The sequence below is a fragment of the Diadema antillarum genome, unplaced genomic scaffold (assembly GCF_040938485.1).
Source record: "Diadema antillarum isolate AM-2024a unplaced genomic scaffold, OU_Dant_1.0 seq00001055_RagTag, whole genome shotgun sequence".
Lineage (NCBI taxonomy): Eukaryota > Metazoa > Echinodermata > Echinoidea > Diadematoida > Diadematidae > Diadema > Diadema antillarum.
In genome coordinates this window covers 72199-92616 of record NW_027271883.1, presented here as the reverse complement: position 1 = coordinate 92616, position 20418 = coordinate 72199, and the positions used below count along the sequence as shown (strand labels likewise).

Sequence of the window (20418 nt, the reverse complement as noted above, 5' to 3'; positions counted from 1 at the left end):
GTACTGCAGTGGTACCTCAATGGTACTGCAGTACTACTGCAGTACCAGCACTGCAGTAGTACTGCAGTACCACTGCAGTACCAGTACTGCAGTAGTACTGCAGTACCAGTACTGCAGTACCAGTACTGCAGTACCAGCACTGCAGTAGTACTGCAGTACCACTGCAGTACCAGTACTGCAGTAGTACTGCAGTACCAGTACTGCAGTACCAGTACTGCAGTACCAGCACTGTAGTAGTACTGCAGTACCACTGCAGTACCAGTACTACAGTAGTACTGCAGTACCACTGCAGTACCAGCACTGCAGTAGTACTGCAGTACCACTGCAGTACCAGTACTGCAGTAGTACCAGTACAGTAGTACTGCAGTACCACTGCAGTACCAGTACTGCAGTAGTACTACAGTACCAGTAATGGTACTGCAGTACTCAGTACCGGCACTGCTGTAGTACTGCAGTACCAGTACTGCAGTAGTACTACAGTACCAGTACTGCAGTAGTACTACAATGGTACTGCAGTAGTACCAGTACAGGGAAACCTGGGAAAAGAGGATATCTTATTGGTCTCATCTGAATTTGCAAATATTGAAATAGTAAACATACAGTATGCCTATGTTTACAATGAGGTACCGGTTATAACGAGGAAAAAATGGTGGTCCCACCAACCTCATTATAAAAGGGTTACCCTGTACTTCATTACTGCAAATGAATATACATGTACAATTACAACGATAAACAAGTGGCAATCTATATCCGCTTTCATAGCATACATAAACAATCAATAAAATATAATACAATGTTTGTTTTTTTTCTAGAATTCAAGTACTGAGTATACATGAAACCCATGTATGTTTTTCCCTGTAGGCCTACACCCCATCTGGGGCCCATATGGGCCAAATGGGCTTTGCCAATTTAGTTCCATATTTTCCCCATATACACCACATGGGGCCCACACTGGTTTTGTCAGGGCAGGCATGTAATCTAGAAGATATTCTACAGTGTAAGTGTAGCTAGGTTGAAAGGGAAATTTGTTTTCCAAGGTGGAAACACAGATTTCTCTCATGTGAATGTTTGCAAAGTAATGAAATAACAAAAAACATACAGTAAATGTATGAAGATGAATTACAACAGACCGCTTCTGCAATTTAGTCAGATTTTATGCATGCTTTCTTCACAAAATTGAACCTTAACAACCACAAAGCTTGACTGAAGGCTTGCCCAAACCAGCAACAGCCAGGGGAATTCATGTCTGTGGAACTCGGAGGAAGGGAGCAGGTGAATGATATGCTTCATTTCTAGGCTGTTGGAAAAGAAATATCCGTAAGTTGTTATGTAATACATTACAGAAACGGTTTGTTGGCACAAGAGATGACACTTCAAGCGCTGACAGGAATAATGATCAATATGATGTACATGTATTACGAAAACATGCAATCCTAATGTAAAGTTAAGTTGAGAGGAGTAGAGAACACAAAGAACTTAAATCTGAGTAGACTTGATGTAGCATAAAATTTAAACTATTTATTATAGAAAGTCCAGCAAATGAAGGAACATATTCACAATGCATGCAAGAAAAAAAATTGTAATGTTCTGTCAATATCATGATACAGTACATGTATAAGGAATTATATGTATTTTCAATGATGATCATATAAATAAAAATGATGCATGAAAAAATTTCCAATACTTGGTTTGATTTTACAGTCCAAGTAGTAGTACATAGCCGACTTGATCCTGACACTTTTCCTTTTCATTCAAGATAACACAATCAACATTCTCCTCATTTATAAATAAAAAGAGAGAAGAAATGTCACTGAATGTGATAAATGTCCCACCATAGTCTACAATCACAAAGGCGACAGTCAATCTTTTTCTTAATTTCCAGCTGGAGCCTCTTGCACACTCTTTGTCCTCCTCCTCGTCTGCATGTTTCCTTTAGGATCACGCGAGTTGGAAATCCAGTGGCAAGCCCAGTTTGTGGTCTCTTTCTCGCTGGTATCTTGCATCCCTTTGCTTGTGCATACGAATGTATCATGTCTGCAGTAGAAAAGATGATAGAAAAAGAAATGCTAAATTGTCAGTACATACCTGTGTATACATACATGTATTTCAAGATTGAAAAAATGAAACATCATGGAAATTTTATTCCAAGTATCCAGATATTGAATCAACCCCCTCCCCCTCCACATTTTGGCGACTACTCCGCCACATGAAATTTTTTGACTGCATCGTTCCCTGACTTTTACTTTGAAGTCTTGCACATCTTTTGATACTGTCATGACGCTGCATGACGTTTTATGTATGCCTGTCAGACTGAAAATGGCTCAAAACGTGATTTTGTGTATAAAGTCTATGCAAATTGAGTTTTCTCTTCTTATTCATAAAGATATTTATATCTTTATGAATAAGAAGAGAAAACACAATCTAATCATTTTCACTTTCATGGGCTGAAACTAATTAATTTTATCATGATAATGCTTGAAATGGGTTCTGACATAAATTCTGTGGGAAAAAAATGATAAATCAACAGGCCGAAAAAACAAAAAAATACATGCACCTAAGATTACCAAGAAATTAATACAACAATAAAATACTGAAGAAATTGATTTTGATACTATTTTTTTTTTCAAATTCTTTGTTAGAAATGCCACAAAGAATGTTTTCACCAAAAAATAGGATTCTAGGAGCTTTAATATCTGATAGGGAGCAAAATGCATGATTTTATGCATATACTGTATGACGAAAATTTCCATTTCTTTTTGTATAGCTTGGTAGATTACACCACGGGTAATGAACAAGCCAAATTTCATAGCGATTGTGCAATCAAACGCTGAGATCTCGGGGGGGGGGGGGGGGGGGGGGGGGGTAATTGAATCAACCCCTCCAGGCCACAGAACACTAAAAAGGGCCTGGCCTGGTTAGGGGTAAGAAGAATTCAAAGTTTATTTGATGGAAATCGGATATGGAATAGCTACAAAATCCAAAAAGTACAACTGAAAGATTGTAATAAAATTTGGATTCCACGCTCTAATAGGATTGCTCTGTTTTGGACATCCCAGCCATTTCAAAATTGATTTTCATTAAAAAAAAAAAAAAAAAAAAATGAAATCCCCATGAAACTACATGGTCTTTCATACAGTTGTATTTTACAAGAGGTTTCTCACTATCCCACAAAAAAACAAAAACATGACAAAAACCTTAAGCCAAGTCTCAACCAAAACTTTATGATAGAGCTCTGTATCCTATAAAAACGAAGGAAAAAAAAAAAGACTTTGAATGTGGAAATTAAAAAAAAATGGCTAAGAAAGTAATTCTGTTTTTGAAGAGGGCTTGGCTTGACTTACTGAAAATAGTACTTGAGACGAAAGCATGGCAACCTTGTAAATCTGCAAACGAAGATGTCCCCTTCATGCTCGACCTGTTGTTGCCATGCAGGTCTTTCTGATCTCATGACCCACAATCTTCTCCAGAGAGTTGCCGCACACCGCCTGCCATTAGGATCCACTGATTCTGAGGATGCATGTCTGAAAAAGAGTTGAAAAGATCAAATCCTTAAATAAAATAAGAGAATTTACTAAACATAAACAAGCAGCTGACAAGACAAATGATTAATTCCTTACTTTTTTATACATGTAAAAAAACATTCAAATCTCATTTCTCATTTTATGTGACATTTAATTTCATATAAACACTATGTTCACTGTTATTGAATTGATTTGGTTAAAAACTAACAACAGATTACAGAGGACAGAGGTCAAGGGAAAGAAAAATGACACATATAGGCAACACTTTCGAATACTAGTATTTTGCTCACCAATATCTTTCTACCAGCATAAGAAATCTCCAGAAGCTAGAAGGCTGTCGAGCTCCTGGAAAGCTGCCTTACTCTCGAGGGGGTAATGGCGGCATCGTAGTCTCCTCAGCTCACCAATCTCCATGTTTACTGGTAAAGCAACCTGCTGTGGTGGCGCTCTGCAATTTGAATGTACACCTGCTCATGTTGGTCTAGCCTCTCCAATACTTCAAGCCTATGGAGAGTGAACATCCTCTGATCTGAAAATGCAGATGAAGAAAAGCATTCAAAAGATTAAAGACGTACTGTCGTGCATACTGTCGTGCATATTTTGAATTGATTGTAAGCGCTTTGGGCCTTGTGGGAAAAGCGCACTATAAGTAATAATAATAATAATAATAATGCTTCACAATGGATGAAACAATTAACCACTGGACTGCAGCAGGCTTTTACGCACACTGAACACCTGGGTGCTGATGCATAATAATGCATGTGTATCTCAAAACATGCCTTCCAGAAGGCGAAAGATTGGCCAAGATTATATTGCTTGAAATATGAAATAGTGAGGCATCATCCTCTCCTGATCTGCGATACCTCCACAAATCCTTCACAAAGAGCAGCTTTACTTACTATCATCAAAAGATTCATCAAAACCCTTCTTCCCACTGTAGGTCGCCATTTTGAATTGAGACTCTATAGAAACTTTCACCTTGGAGACCAATCAAAACCCTCACAAATCACAGCTAAATCACTGATTTTGGGGGCACCTGTTGCCCGTACATTCAATCATGTCATAGGGGTAGGGGTAGCACAGCGCTGAGGCTTCAAATTGCACATTATATGAAGACGTAATATTATATTACATGCTCAGCACACAATGGAATGTTGCCAAGGATATTACGTGGTCCGCAGCCAAGTGGTTAAACCCACAAATCTCACAGAAAGTTACTTGCAAAATGCTTGTGATGGAGTGAAGAGGTGTATCCTAACGGTTAGACTGAGCTTTAGCCTTTAGTTGACAAGAACTTTTGTCACAATCATAAGGAATTTGACAAGGAATGTCTTAAATCTAAACGTATGTCTCCTTACAGTTAGCTGCACGCGTAAGGAAGTGCAAAATTAAATTCTGAGCCTCTGTGTCCAAATTCTCATTTTTGAAAGTAAAATGAGGAAAAGGTCAACTTAGGTCTGAACGATCTAATAGTACAGCCAGGTTCCCAGTCAGTAGTTGTGGCTATGGATGTGACATAGGTTTTTAGGTGGTTACTATTCAGGATATCTGGGCAAAGGTATGATGCAAAGTTGATTGTAGAGTCTAGAGGCGGCTGAAAACTCCCCCGGCTGAACTTAACATACATGTAAATAGATTCTAACGTTATATCTTATGGTAAGGGTACCACCTATCGGCAGGGTACCTGCTTGACATCGGCACCCTGGCTCCCTGCGTATTTATCATGGCTGCCTGTTTGTCGCCGTGTTGAGCCGGGTCTCTGACGTAGATGAACATTTGATGGGGTAATATTGTGTACTTCTTTAAAGATGGCAATCAATCGGAACTTGGTACGGCGGTTTTCCAAGGTTTCCCATTGGAGTTTGGATAAGATGGATGTGACACTGGATCGTTTGTCATAATTGTTTACGACAAAACGAGCAGCCCGGCGTTGAATGGCCTCAATGCTCCTCTTTCTTGTAGCTTGATGAGGGTCCCAAATGGAAGCACAATACTCAAGCCTTGGGCGAACCAGCGTTTTGTAGGCTGTTTCTTTAACTGATTTATTACACGAATGGAGATTTCTTCTGATGACACCCAGCATTTGGTTTGCCTTTGTAGTAATCTTGTTAATGTGGTGTGACCAAGTGAGATCTTTACTTATCTCAACACCTAAGTATGGGTGGTGGCTTACTTGCTGTAGCTGTTTTCCTTTCATTGTATATGGCGTGATAATAGGTTTGACTTTGTGACTAACATGCATAGCAAAGCATTTTGACGGATTGAAGGACATCTGCCATTGTGACTCCCACAAGCATAATAAATCAATGTCTTTTTGAAGAGCTTTTGCATCCTGATCATTGCATATTTCCCGGTATATTATGCAGTCATCTGCGAAAAGTCGTACCTTAGACTGAAGTACGTTCGGTAGGTCGTTAATGTACATGAGAAACAATAAAGGCCCCAGAACCGTTCCCTGTGGTACCCCTGATGTCACCGGAGATTCCTGGGATTCTGCTCCCTCCAGGAGAACGCGCTGATGTCTGTTAGTAAGGAACATGTTCAGCCAGTGAAGGAGGTTGTTGTTGTTGTTGTTAATACCAACATGTTCAAGCTTGCGTAGTAATCTCCCATGGGGGACCTTGTCAAACGCCTTGCTGAAATCAAGTATGATGAGGTCGGTTTGACTCCTAGCATCAAGGGTTCTTGCTAGGTCATTAATTAAACCTGCAAGTTGCGTTTCACATGATCTGCCTTGTCGGAATCCATGTTGATGGTGAGTGATGACATCATGGGCATCCAAATGGTCCTTGATATGACGGAAGATGATATGCTCCAAAATTTTACATGGGATGGAAGTGAGTGAAACCGGCCTGTAGTTCTCAGGATTTGTACGTTCCCCTTTCTTGTAGATTGGGACTACATTGGCTTTAAGCCATCCTTCTGGGAGAGTTCCTGTATCGACAGATTTCTGGAAGATCTTTTGCAAGACCGGAGCTAAACTTGAGGCACAACTCTTGAGTATTTTGGCTGGAATTTGATCTGGTCCGGTTGCTTTATTCGGTTGTAGCTCCTCTAGAAGTTTCTGAACTCCTGCTACTGATATGGTGAGTTTTGGTAGATCTGGTATGTTGTGGTGATCTATATCAAGATATTCTTCTGGGATTTCCTTGGTGAAAACTGAACAGAATTGTTGATTGAGTGCTTGTGCTTTGTCTCTTGCAGTTGATACCATTGTACCCCCAGAACGAAGAGAGGAGATTCCAAAAACCTCTTGTCTAGTGTTCTTGATAAACTTCCAAAAGGGTTTGGTGTTATCACTCTTGAGACTTTCTCCTATGACATCATTCACATACCGATTGTGGGCTTTCCGAATATTTCTATCAATTAATCGGCGGAGTGATTTAAAACTTTCCCAATCCTTACTACTTCCAGATTTCCTAGCTTTATTATAAAGCCTTTGTTTCCTTCGTATTTCACGCCGGATGGACTGATTTACCCATGGCAAATTATATCTGATAGAACTTCATTTGGATGGAACATATTTATCTATAGCTGCTTGAAGGGTTCTTTGAAAATCAGCCCATAAACTATTAACATCTGAAACTTGAAGATGTTCCTCAGTTAAAAGTCTATTGAACTCATTCATGAGTTCAGAAATTTCTTCAAATTCTGCCTTTTTATATAAAAATATTTTCCGCCTGGGAGGTTTGGTCAATCTAACAGTCAAATTTATATCAGCTGTTTGCGTACGAACGAAAAAGTATGCGCGGGATTACAGTAAGTGTCATTAGCTTTGAAAACAATAAAAACGAAGAAACGCAAATCAAACTCACAAACAAACTAACAAACCAAACTAGTAGTAGCCCTAGACATGTTTCAATTACACATTACACATGCGCTCAGTAACGACGCATGGCTGTGAAATTGACGTGTATTACCTACAGTGTATGGAGGGAGGGTTGCCGATCGCTAGAACTAACGTTGCGCGAAGAAAACGGATTGCGTGCACTAAAATTGCGCTATTTTAAAACGGAGATTTAAAACCAACAAGACGGTCACGACATTCGAAACTGTAGTATTTATGGCATATTTGAGGTAAGATTTAGGCGAATTTGTAATATATTTTTGGAATAAACAAGCTACAAATCCAATAGGGTGACGATAGGTGGTACCCTCAATCATACACACAATCAACATGTAGGGTATACAGTTGAACGTAACTTACCATTTTTAGCTGCAAGCAGCTTTGCTTGATGTGTTGATGCAGATTTTCCGCTGCCCCATTATACTACAGTCACTTCCTCATGGGAACAACAACGTGAATATTGGGCATTGTCCTTTATCCAGTCCACCACAGGACCTTTTCCAACGCTGTCATCACAGTCACAAGGCATAAAATTTCTTCATTCTCTGCGCTGCCATTTTGCTTTGTACGCGTAACGTTTTACAGAATTTGAAAATGCAACTCAACGGCGGTACTCGACTCGTTGCGTAATACATGCACTGTACTCGCATCGCGAGTGTGCGCGCACGCACGCGCGCGTAGCTACTACATGTATAACCCCACTCAGTGGTCATAGAAGCAATATGTGCGTGCGCGCGGGCTGGCGATCACACGTGCACTCGATTGGCGCCACAAAATACTAGTAGACACGAATGGGGGGGGGGGGGGGGGGGGGGGGCTATCGGAGATCCGGTTAGTACATTTTCGGCGCATCATGATAGAATAAAACATAAGAAATTTGATCGGATTTCAACTCCTTATGTGCCATGGTGGAAATCCCCTGTGTGCCACGTTATTCTGAGACACGGAGGTAGTCATGCTTACAAAATTCTGTTAGGATGAGCATAATAGCTAGTAGGCAAGGTGAACGAGGTACCATTTTGTAGACTTGCCGCTTTTCAAACACGGAATTTCGAATTTACACCACCCATGTTTTTCCCATTTTGCAGAGACCGCGGTTCCTTCCATGTTTCTTTGAAAAAAAAAATGCAATAAGATACCATCAGATCTTCCTACTATTAATTATCAAACATAATCATTTCGTGTGCGTATTTTTTTAGGTCAGCCCACAATGCAACAAGCAAAAAAAGCACTCCAACTTTTTATTAGGCGACACTCGTGGCTAATATGAAAATTGGAATGCGTGTAAAACTCAACATTAACCTTTCCATTTCAATTCAATTAAATTCATTTATTTTCCATACTTCTCATGAGCATTGTAACAGAAATCAAACCAGTTCTTTAACTTTTTTTTTACAATGTGTGGAACACAAAATACATGGTGTTAACACAATAATTACATGTAGTGATAACTGGTCAAAATCGAAATCGAAATGGGGTTGATTAAAGAGAAGTATGACGGGACCTATATCTTGTTTGGCTGTAAGCCCCGAGTAATCAGTGTTTGCGAAAAAGAAACGGAGAACGGATAGAAGTCAAGACCAGATTATGTCATGGTGCCAAATAAGAAAATGGAGGTAACATTTGTAGTCCCGACTTCCAGTTCTTTTGCTGGTTAGCAAAAATATTGTACGAATATATGATTATAGCTGAAATAATTAATACAACTGCGATCTCTCCGGTTGACAGTAGCGTAAAAAATGTTAAATAACGCAATCCTGTCGCATTTCTATTTAATTTAATGGATGTATACAACGCGAAGGGATTTTCGGGAAAAGATAAAGAAGCATCTTTGATCCTGGGCGCAACGATATGTGTGAGATTATACAGCCAAAATGATTCATGAAATCATCGCATTCCCGCTGCATGGGCACCAACAACGTAACCTATAACCTAATCTCGCAAGTTAAGGTATAAACGTCGCACGTATACTCTGAAATCATCGCGATCTCGCCGGATGACAGTAGCGTAAAATAGTTGAATAACGCATGTTAAGCTACGTAATAGGTGTTCAGAAGAAGAAACAAACGCATTTAACTATTTGAATAGATCTGGGTTTGTTTATTATCACAATTTTAACAACGCAGTTTACAATGCAGATATTTCTTTCCTTCAGAATGGTCTACGAAGAACAGATTTGCGTAAAATGGATCACAACTTTCTGAATTCAATCATGTCGCATATTTTTCAAGAAGGGATGTACAAAACGCGAAGGGATTTTCAGAAGAAAATGAACAACGCATCTTCAATCCCTTCGGGTGCAACGATGATACATTGTATGAGATGACAGCCGAAATAATTTATGAAATTATCACATTCCCGCTGGGCACCAACAGCGTAAAAAAAAAAAAGAAATCCCACAAGTTACGATAAACGACACATAATGTTATGTTACTCTAATCATCGCGATCTCGCCGGTGGACAGTAGCGTAAAAATAGTTGAATAACGCATGTTAAGCTACCTAGTCGGTGTTCAGAAAAAGAAATTAACGCATTTAACAATTTGAATAGATCTGGGTTTGTTCATAACCACAATTTTTAACAACGCATTTCACAATGAACATTTTCTTTCTTTCAGAATGGTCTATTAGGAACAGATCTGATGTGTAAAAAGAATCACAACCTTCTAGATTCATTCCTGTCGCTTATTTTTCAAGAACGGATGTACAAAACGCGAAGAGATTTTCGAAAGAAAATAACGCATTTTAATCCTTTCGGGCGCTACAATCATAAATTGTATAAGATTTACAGCCGATGTGATTCATGAAATTATCCCATTCCCGCTCGAAATCAGCGTAAAAATGCCTCGCAAGGTCCGGTAAACAACGCATGTATGTTACTTTATTTGCGCTGGTGTTTAGAAAAACTTAAACACATTTTATGCAATATGATTTTGATAATAATAATATAAGCCTATGTTTCTCAAGAATGTAACGTGCTCTATTATATTCGAAGAGATTTTGGAAGAAAAATATCCATTTCAACCCCGACTTTTTTCGCCTTATTCACAAATAATTTACCTTTATTCTCTCGATAATAATTACCCATATTGTGTGATAACAATGCAAAGGATGTTCTAAACTTTCATCGATGGGTATATTATGACGTCGTGCTTATGTTTTTCTTTGTTTTTGATGCGTACGGTTATAACGAGGTACCGGCTGTAACGAGGTAATATCGCCGGTCCCACGGACCTCGTTACAGCGGGGTTTCATTGTATCAATATTTCAATGAAGAATGTTGGTTTAGGTAATGTGCTGTTTCTGCCATTTACAACATAAATTTCTGATAGTGTGTGAATATTGGGTTGTTTTATACTGTCTTTTTTTCTATACATGTATAGTACTTTGCTGTTTCAGCCATTCACAACAACAATGGGTTGACTTATCAGTGTCACCCATAGGGTGTGAATCCTTGATTGAGACCAATACATGATTATGGTATATTGAATAGAAAGGTGATTTTGTTTTTGAAGCAAAGACTTTAAGGCCGTATGGAGTCAATGATAGCAATGTATTTAGATGAACATTATGTATCTTGACTTACAACTCATGATTTTATAGTCGCCTATATAGAATTTTCAAGTGTATTGTCCATTGTTTTATTTAACATGACATGATTAATTCAAAGTATTTTTTTAAGGGTGAACAAGAGAATTTAGATATTAAATAATGGTATTAAGTCAAGGAACACACCAATGTATGAATTGAGGATGTCCAAATGTTTGAGGATGTCCAAATTGTGATCTTAAGACTTAGGGTATCCATTACATCCCTGAATAATGGAACTATTTAGACAGCCACTCTGCTATTTGAGATTTAGGTAAATATGAATGGGGCTTGGTTAAAAATACTGTACATTACAAGTTAATTTCCTATGCGGTATAATAAGGTTTGGCATGTTGATGAATTGTTCTAAGTATTTGAAATGTCTATGGTTAACCTACGGTATGGTATTTGTGTAATAACTCATGTATGAGCCATGCATGTGAAAGGTTAGATTTTGATCCAAAGGTTAATGTCATGTATCACGTAAATTACCATCAAGTGGATGGTGCAAGATGTCTTACAAGGAAACACAGTAACCCTGAAAGTAATTTTCTGATGTCAGTTTATTGACGATGTTATAATCAAAAGCGAGGTTAGAATACAATAGAACATAACAGAGCATGTTTGTTTTCATACAAAGTGCTATACAGTATAGTTTTATAAGCATGTGTAATTCTATTTTTCTTTGGGTGGGGGCCAATAATGTCATGTACAAATTACAGTGCTATTGTAGAATGTTGAGTATTTCACTGCTGCTATGTTAATGAAGTCAAACATTGGCAAGAATAAAGTCTCTTAAGGGCAGGAACCTCACACTAGTATAATTATGTCAATGTGTGATTTATTTTGTGACAATGTAAGAACAGTAAAAACCTATTTGAGCTGGAATATTTACCTTACGGTGTGATTTTGTGCTGCATTAAGTCATTGATTATAGGTTTAAGACATTGAAATGGGCACTTCTTGAAAAATTACTAAATCTGGAAAAATTAATAAATCATGCATCCAGAGGTTGGCAGCTCTGTTTCAGTCAAAATATGATTTCTTGCATAAATTGGAATATTTAAAGATAGATAGCGAATTCTTTTTTTTTCTAATATGAAAGTTAAATTGCCCCCGTCAGTAAAGATCTGGTCTGAGGTTAAAGTAGCGTTAACCACAGGTACTACCAAGAGGTTTGAGTTTTAGTCCATTGTATGATTTTTTTTTATAGCAGAAATAAATACATGCATGAGCATCACTTAGCTTCTACATAATTATTATTGCAATAGATATACTTAAACAGTAATGCAGATTTACTTATAATAGTAGTACCGACAATAAGCCACTTCAAAAAAAAAAAAATCAAAAGTACTGCAGTACTCCAACTTATAAACTGCAGAAGAATCATCAATAAAACTACCTCTCAAGTACTGCAATACTACTACAATGTACTGTGCTGCCTCAAAAAAAGTACTACAAAATTTAAATGAGAATGGCATGAGTACTGCAAGTATTTCGATGTAAGGTGCTGCGATTTACTGCCGTATATATACTACCATAGAAGTACTGTACTACAATACTACCTCAAAAGTACTGCAAAATAACGAGAATGGCGTGAGTACTGCAAGTACCTCGAAGGTACTGCGATTACTGCCGTACTACCATAGAAGTACTGCCGTACTACCATAGAAGTACTGCAGTACTACCTCAAAAGTACTGCAAAATTACAATGAGAATAGCGTGAGTACTGCAAGTACCTCGAAGGTACTGCAATTACTGCCGTACTACCATAGAAGTACTGCAGTACTACCTCAAAAGTACTGCAAAATTACAATGAGAATAGCGTGAGTACTGCAAGTACCTCGAAGGTACTGCAATTACTGCCGTACTACCATAGATGTACTGCAGTACTACCTCAAAAGTACTGCAAATAAACTATGATTACTGCAAGTACCTCAAAAGTACTACGAGTACTGCAGTAGTTCTGCCGTATACCATAGAAGTACTGCAGTACTACCTCAAAAGTACTGCAAATATACTATGATTACTGCAAGTACTTCAAAAGTACTACGAGTACTGCAGTAGTACTGCAATAATACTGCAGTATTTCCTGCAGTACTTGAAGTACTTTTTCACATGGGCAAAGCTTCCAGCAAGCTTTCTAGCTCTTACTTAGCTAAAGAAGCTTGTGTAATTAGGGAAGGAACCCCGTTATCGAGTAAATTTGCTGGCTTTATTTGACCTTGTAGAGAGAGAAAGGATTTTGTGAGATTGTGGAAGAGCTCATGTTTGAATACATGGAAAAGCTTGCAAATATGATGTCAGTGATAAGTGGAAATTAGGCAGTCATTACTCCTGTCATGATCTTGAATTGACAGTGTCAAAAAACTTTGATGAACTTGTGAAAATTGCAGGAAGAGTCTGATCTGTGCTTGAATTTGCTGTCTCTTGAAGCTGTTTCTTTCCTTGGATTAAAGAATGCGTATCCAAGACGTAATGAGATAGTATTATTGGGCTATTATCTCCACAGCATTACCGTCACCTAGTCCGTCGAGCGCCCCATTCCAGCTTCGGCTTGTCGGTGGTTCCAATAACAGAGAGGGCCGGGTGGAGGTTTATTACCAGGGTGCCTGGGGGACAATCTGTGATGACCATTGGGACAGCAATGACGCCGAGGTGGTTTGTAGGATGCTGGGCTATCCAGCTGCAGAACGGGCCATTGGTCAGGCTAGCTTCGGTCAAGGTGAAGGTCGAATAGTCCTTGACGATGTGCAGTGCCAGGGAAGTGAAGAGAGACTGGTAGATTGCCCACACAATGGATTCTTTCAACACAACTGTGGACATCACGAGGATGCTGGCGTCTCATGTCGAGGTAAGGTGCAAAGCTTCCAGCAAGCTTTCTAGCTCTTACTTAGCTAAAGAAGCTTGTGTAATTAGGGAAGGAACCCCGTTATCCATTATATTTGCTGGCTTTATTTGACCTTGTAGAGAGAGAAAGGATTTTGTGAGATTGTGGAAGAGCTCATGTTTGAATACATGGAAAAGCTTGCAAATATGATGTCAGTGATAAGTGGAAATTAGGCAGTCATTACTCCTGTCATGATCTTGAATTGACAGTGTCAAAAAACTTTGATGAACTTGTGAAAATTGCAGGAAGAGTCTGATCTGTGCTTGAATTTGCTGGCTCTTGAAGCTGTTTCTTTCCTTGGATTAAATAATGCGTATCCAAGACGTAATGAGATGAGTATTATTGGGCTATTATCTCCACAGCATTACCGTCACCTAGTCCGTCGAGCGCCCCATTCCAGCTTCGGCTTGTCGGTGGTTCCAATAACAGAGAGGGCCGGGTGGAGGTTTATTACCAGGGTGCCTGGGGGACAATCTGTGATGACCATTGGGACAGCAATGACGCCGAGGTGGTTTGTAGGATGCTGGGCTATCCAGCTGCAGAACGGGCCATTGGTCAGGCTAGCTTCGGTCAAGGTGAAGGTCGAATAGTCCTTGACGATGTGCAGTGCCAGGGAAGTGAAGAGAGACTGGTAGATTGCCCACACAATGGATTCTTTCAACACAACTGTGGACATCACGAGGATGCTGGCGTCTCATGTCGAGGTAAGGTGCAAAGCTTCCAGCAAGCTTTCTAGCTCTTACTTAGCTAAAGAAGCTTGTGTAATTAGGGAAGGAACCCCGTTATCCATTATATTTGCTGGCTTTATTTGACCTTGTAGAGAGAGAAAGGATTTTGTGAGATTGTGGAAGAGCTCATGTTTGAATACATGGAAAAGCTTGCAAATATGATGTCAGTGATAAGTGGAAATTAGACAGTCATTACTCCTGTCATGATCTTGAATTGACAGTGTCAAAAAACTTTGATGAACTTGTGAAAATTGCAGGAAGAGTCTGATCTGTGCTTGAATTTGCTGGCTCTTGAAGCTGTTTCTTTCCTTGGATTAAATAATGCGTATCCAAGACGTAATGAGATGAGTATTATTGGGCTATTATCTCCACAGCATTACCGTCACCTAGTCCGTCGAGCGCCCCATTCCAGCTTCGGCTTGTCGGTGGTTCCAATAACAGAGAGGGCCGGGTGGAGGTTTATTACCAGGGTGCCTGGGGGACAATCTGTGATGACCATTGGGACAGCAATGACGCCGAGGTGGTTTGTAGGATGCTGGGCTATCCAGCTGCAGAACGGGCCATTGGTCAGGCTAGCTTCGGTCAAGGTGAAGGTCGAATAGTCCTTGACGATGTGCAGTGCCAGGGAAGTGAAGAGAGACTGGTAGATTGCCCACACAATGGATTCTTTCAACACAACTGTGGACATCACGAGGATGCTGGCGTCTCATGTCGAGGTAAGGTGCAAAGCTTCCAGCAAGCTTTCTAGCTCTTACTTAGCTAAAGAAGCTTGTGTAATTCGGGAAGGAACCCCGTTATCCATTATATTTGCTGGCTTTATTTGACCTTGTAGAGAGAGAAAGGATTTTGTGAGATTGTGGAAGAGCTCATGTTTGAATACATGGAAAAGCTTGCAAATATGATGTCAGTGATAAGTGGAAATTAGGCAGTCATTACTCCTGTCATGATCTTGAATTGACAGTGTCAAAAAACTTTGATGAACTTGTGAAAATTGCAGGAAGAGTCTGATCTGTGCTTGAATTTGCTGGCTCTTGAAGCTGTTTCTTTCCTTGGATTAAATAATGCGTATCCAAGACGTAATGAGATGAGTATTATTGGGCTATTATCTCCACAGCATTACCGTCACCTAGTCCGTCGAGCGCCCCATTCCAGCTTCGGCTTGTCGGTGGTTCCAATAACAGAGAGGGCCGGGTGGAGGTTTATTACCAGGGTGCCTGGGGGACAATCTGTGATGACCATTGGGACAGCAATGACGCCGAGGTGGTTTGTAGGATGCTGGGCTATCCAGCTGCAGAACGGGCCATTGGTCAGGCTAGCTTCGGTCAAGGTGAAGGTCGAATAGTCCTTGACGATGTGCAGTGCCAGGGAAGTGAAGAGAGACTGGTAGATTGCCCACACAATGGATTCTTTCAACACAACTGTGGACATCACGAGGATGCTGGCGTCTCATGTCGAGGTAAGGTGCAAAGCTTCCAGCAAGCTTTCTAGCTCTTACTTAGCTAAAGAAGCTTGTGTAATTAGGGAAGGAACCCCGTTATCCATTATATTTGCTGGCTTTATTTGACCTTGTAGAGAGAGAAAGGATTTTGTGAGATTGTGGAAGAGCTCATGTTTGAATACATGGAAAAGCTTGCAAATCTGATGTCAGTGATAAGTGGAAATTAGGCAGTCATTACTCCTGTCATGATCTTGAATTGACAGTGTCAAAAAACTTTGATGAACTTGTGAAAATTGCAGGAAGAGTCTGATCTGTGCTTGAATTTGCTGGCTCTTGAAGCTGTTTCTTTCCTTGGATTAAATAATGCGTATCCAAGACGTAATGAGATGAGTATTATTGGGCTATTATCTCCACAGCATTACCGTCACCTAGTCCGTCGAGCGCCCCATTCCAGCTTCGGCTTGTCGGTGGTTCCAATAACAGAGAGGGCCGGGTGGAGGTTTATTACCAGGGTGCCTGGGGGACAATCTGTGATGACCATTGGGACAGCAATGACGCCGAGGTGGTTTGTAGGATGCTGGGCTATCCAGCTGCAGAACGGGCCATTGGTCAGGCTAGCTTCGGTCAAGGTGAAGGTCGAATAGTCCTTGACGATGTGCAGTGCCAGGGAAGTGAAGAGAGACTGGTAGATTGCCCACACAATGGATTCTTTCAACACAACTGTGGACATCACGAGGATGCTGGCGTCTCATGTCGAGGTAAGGTGCAAAGCTTCCAGCAAGCTTTCTAGCTCTTACTTAGCTAAAGAAGCTTGTGTAATTAGGGAAGGAACCCCGTTATCCATTATATTTGCTGGCTTTATTTGACCTTGTAGAGAGAGAAAGGATTTTGTGAGATTGTGGAAGAGCTCATGTTTGAATACATGGAAAAGCTTGCAAATATGATGTCAGTGATAAGTGGAAATTAGGCAGTCATTACTCCTGTCATGATCTTGAATTGACAGTGTCAAAAAACTTTGATGAACTTGTGAAAATTGCAGGAAGAGTCTGATCTGTGCTTGAATTTGCTGGCTCTTGAAGCTGTTTCTTTCCTTGGATTAAATAATGCGTATCCAAGACGTAATGAGATGAGTATTATTGGGCTATTATCTCCACAGCATTACCGTCACCTAGTCCGTCGAGCGCCCCATTCCAGCTTCGGCTTGTCGGTGGTTCCAATAACAGAGAGGGCCGGGTGGAGGTTTATTACCAGGGTGCCTGGGGGACAATCTGTGATGACCATTGGGACAGCAATGACGCCGAGGTGGTTTGTAGGATGCTGGGCTATCCAGCTGCAGAACGGGCCATTGGTCAGGCTAGCTTCGGTCAAGGTGAAGGTCGAATAGTCCTTGACGATGTGCAGTGCCAGGGAAGTGAAGAGAGACTGGTAGATTGCCCACACAATGGATTCTTTCAACACAACTGTGGACATCACGAGGATGCTGGCGTCTCATGTCGAGGTAAGGTGCAAAGCTTCCAGCAAGCTTTCTAGCTCTTACTTAGCTAAAGAAGCTTGTGTAATTAGGGAAGGAACCCCGTTATCCATTATATTTGCTGGCTTTATTTGACCTTGTAGAGAGAGAAAGGATTTTGTGAGATTGTGGAAGAGCTCATGTTTGAATACATGGAAAAGCTTGCAAATATGATGTCAGTGATAAGTGGAAATTAGGCAGTCATTACTCCTGTCATGATCTTGAATTGACAGTGTCAAAAAACTTTGATGAACTTGTGAAAATTGCAGGAAGAGTCTGATCTGTGCTTGAATTTGCTGGCTCTTGAAGCTGTTTCTTTCCTTGGATTAAATAATGCGTATCCAAGACGTAATGAGATGAGTATTATTGGGCTATTATCTCCACAGCATTACCGTCACCTAGTCCGTCGAGCGCCCCATTCCAGCTTCGGCTTGTCGGTGGTTCCAATAACAGAGAGGGCCGGGTGGAGGTTTATTACCAGGGTGCCTGGGGGACAATCTGTGATGACCATTGGGACAGCAATGACGCCGAGGTGGTTTGTAGGATGCTGGGCTATCCAGCTGCAGAACGGGCCATTGGTCAGGCTAGCTTCGGTCAAGGTGAAGGTCGAATAGTCCTTGACGATGTGCAGTGCCAGGGAAGTGAAGAGAGACTGGTAGATTGCCCACACAATGGATTCTTTCAACACAACTGTGGACATCACGAGGATGCTGGCGTCTCATGTCGAGGTAAGGTGCAAAGCTTCCAGCAAGCTTTCTAGCTCTTACTTAGCTAAAGAAGCTTGTGTAATTAGGGAAGGAACCCCGTTATCCATTATATTTGCTGGCTTTATTTGACCTTGTAGAGAGAGAAAGGATTTTGTGAGATTGTGGAAGAGCTCATGTTTGAATACATGGAAAAGCTTGCAAATCTGATGTCAGTGATAAGTGGAAATTAGGCAGTCATTACTCCTGTCATGATCTTGAATTGACAGTGTCAAAAAACTTTGATGAACTTGTGAAAATTGCAGGAAGAGTCTGATCTGTGCTTGAAACCAGGGTGCCTGGGGGACAATCTGTGATGACCAGTGGGACAGCAATGACGCCGAGGTGGTTTGTAGGATGCTGGGCTATCCAGCTGCAGAACGGGCCATTGGTCAGGCTAGCTTCGGTCAAGGTGAAGGTCGAATAGTCCTTGACAATGTGCAGTGCCAGGGAAGTGAAGAGAGACTGGTAGATTGCCCACACAATGGATTCTTTCAACACAACTGTGGACATCACGAGGACGCTGGCGTCTCATGTCGAGGTACGGTGCAAGATTCCATTAATCTTTCAACCTCTTTCCTAGCTAAAGAAGCTTGTGTAATTAGGGAAGGAACCCCGTTATCGAGTATACTTGCTGGCTTTATTCGACCTTGTAGAGAGAGAAAGGATTTTGTGAGATTGTGGAAGAGCTCATGTTTATTACATGGAAAAGCTTGCAAATCTGATGTCAGTGATAAGTGGAAATTAGGCAGTCATTACTCCTGTCATGATCTTGAATTGACAGTGTAAGAAAACTTTGATGAACTTGTGAAAATTGCAGGAAGAGTCTGATCTGTGCTTGAATTTGCTGTCTCTTGAAGCTGTTTCTTTCCTTGGATTAAAGAATGCGTATCCAAGACGTAATGAGATATTATTATTGGGCTATTATCTCCACAGCATTACCGTCACCTAGTCCGTCGAGCGCCCCATTCCAGCTTCGGCTTGTCGGTGGTTCCAATAACAGAGAGGGCCGGGTGGAGGTTTATTACCAGGGTGCCTGGGGGACAATCTGTGATGACCATTGGGACAGCAATGACGCCGAGGTGGTTTGTAGGATGCTGGGCTATCCAGCTGCAGAACGGGCCATTGGTCAGGCTAGCTTCGGTCAAGGTGAAGGTCGAATAGTCCTTGACGATGTGCAGTGCCAGGGAAGTGAAGAGAGACTGGTAGATTGCCCACACAATGGATTCTTTCAACACAACTGTGGACATCACGAGGATGCTGGCGTCTCATGTCGAGGTAAGGTGCAATAATTACTCCTGTCATGATCTTGAATTGACAGTGTCAAAAAACTTTGATGAACTTGTGAAAATTGCAGGAAGAGTCTGATCTGTGCTTGAATTTGCTGGCTCTTGAAGCTGTTTCTTTCCTTGGATTAAATAATGCGTATCCAAGACGTAATGAGATGAGTATTATTGGGCTATTATCTCCACAGCATTACCGTCACCTAGTCCGTCGAGCGCCCCATTCCAGCTTCGGCTTGTCGGTGGTTCCAATAACAGAGAGGGCCGGGTGGAGGTTTATTACCAGGGTGCCTGGGGGACAATCTGTGATGACCATTGGGACAGCAATGACGCCGAGGTGGTTTGTAGGATGCTGGGCTATCCAGCTGCAGAACGGGCCATTGGTCAGGCTAGCTTCGGTCAAGGTGAAGGTCGAATAGTCCTTGACGATGTGCAGTGCCAGGGAAGTGAAGAGAGACTGGTAGATTGCCCACACAATGGATTCTTTCAACACAACTGTGGACATCACGAGGATGCTGGCGTCTCATGTCGAGGTAAGGTGCAAAGCTTCCAGCAAGCTTTCTAGCTCTTACTTAGCTAAAGAAGCTTGTGTAATTCGGGAAGGAACCCCGTTATCCATTATATTTGCTGGCTTTATTTGACCTTGTAGAGAGAGAAAGGATTTTGTGAGATTGTGGAAGAGCTCATGTTTGAATACATGGAAAAGCTTGCAAATATGATGTCAGTGATAAGTGGAAATTAGGCAGTCATTACTCCTGTCATGATCTTGAATTGACAGTGTCAAAAAACTTTGATGAACTTGTGAAAATTGCAGGAAGAGTCTGATCTGTGCTTGAATTTGCTGGCTCTTGAAGCTGTTTCTTTCCTTGGA

General features: G+C 41.0%; 1 long non-coding RNA gene across 1 annotated transcript; it reads right to left on the bottom strand.

Annotated features, from left to right (window-relative positions):
• Window positions 1-1668: 1668 nt before the first annotated feature.
• Window positions 1669-7973, bottom strand: LOC139743170 (uncharacterized). The gene is made up of 4 exons (XR_011711737.1): window positions 7729-7973; window positions 3812-4050; window positions 3342-3521; window positions 1669-2034 (listed from the first exon to the last, which is right to left on the bottom strand). It is a non-coding gene; the product is annotated as an uncharacterized lncRNA (long non-coding RNA).
• Window positions 7974-20418: the final 12445 nt, after the last annotated feature.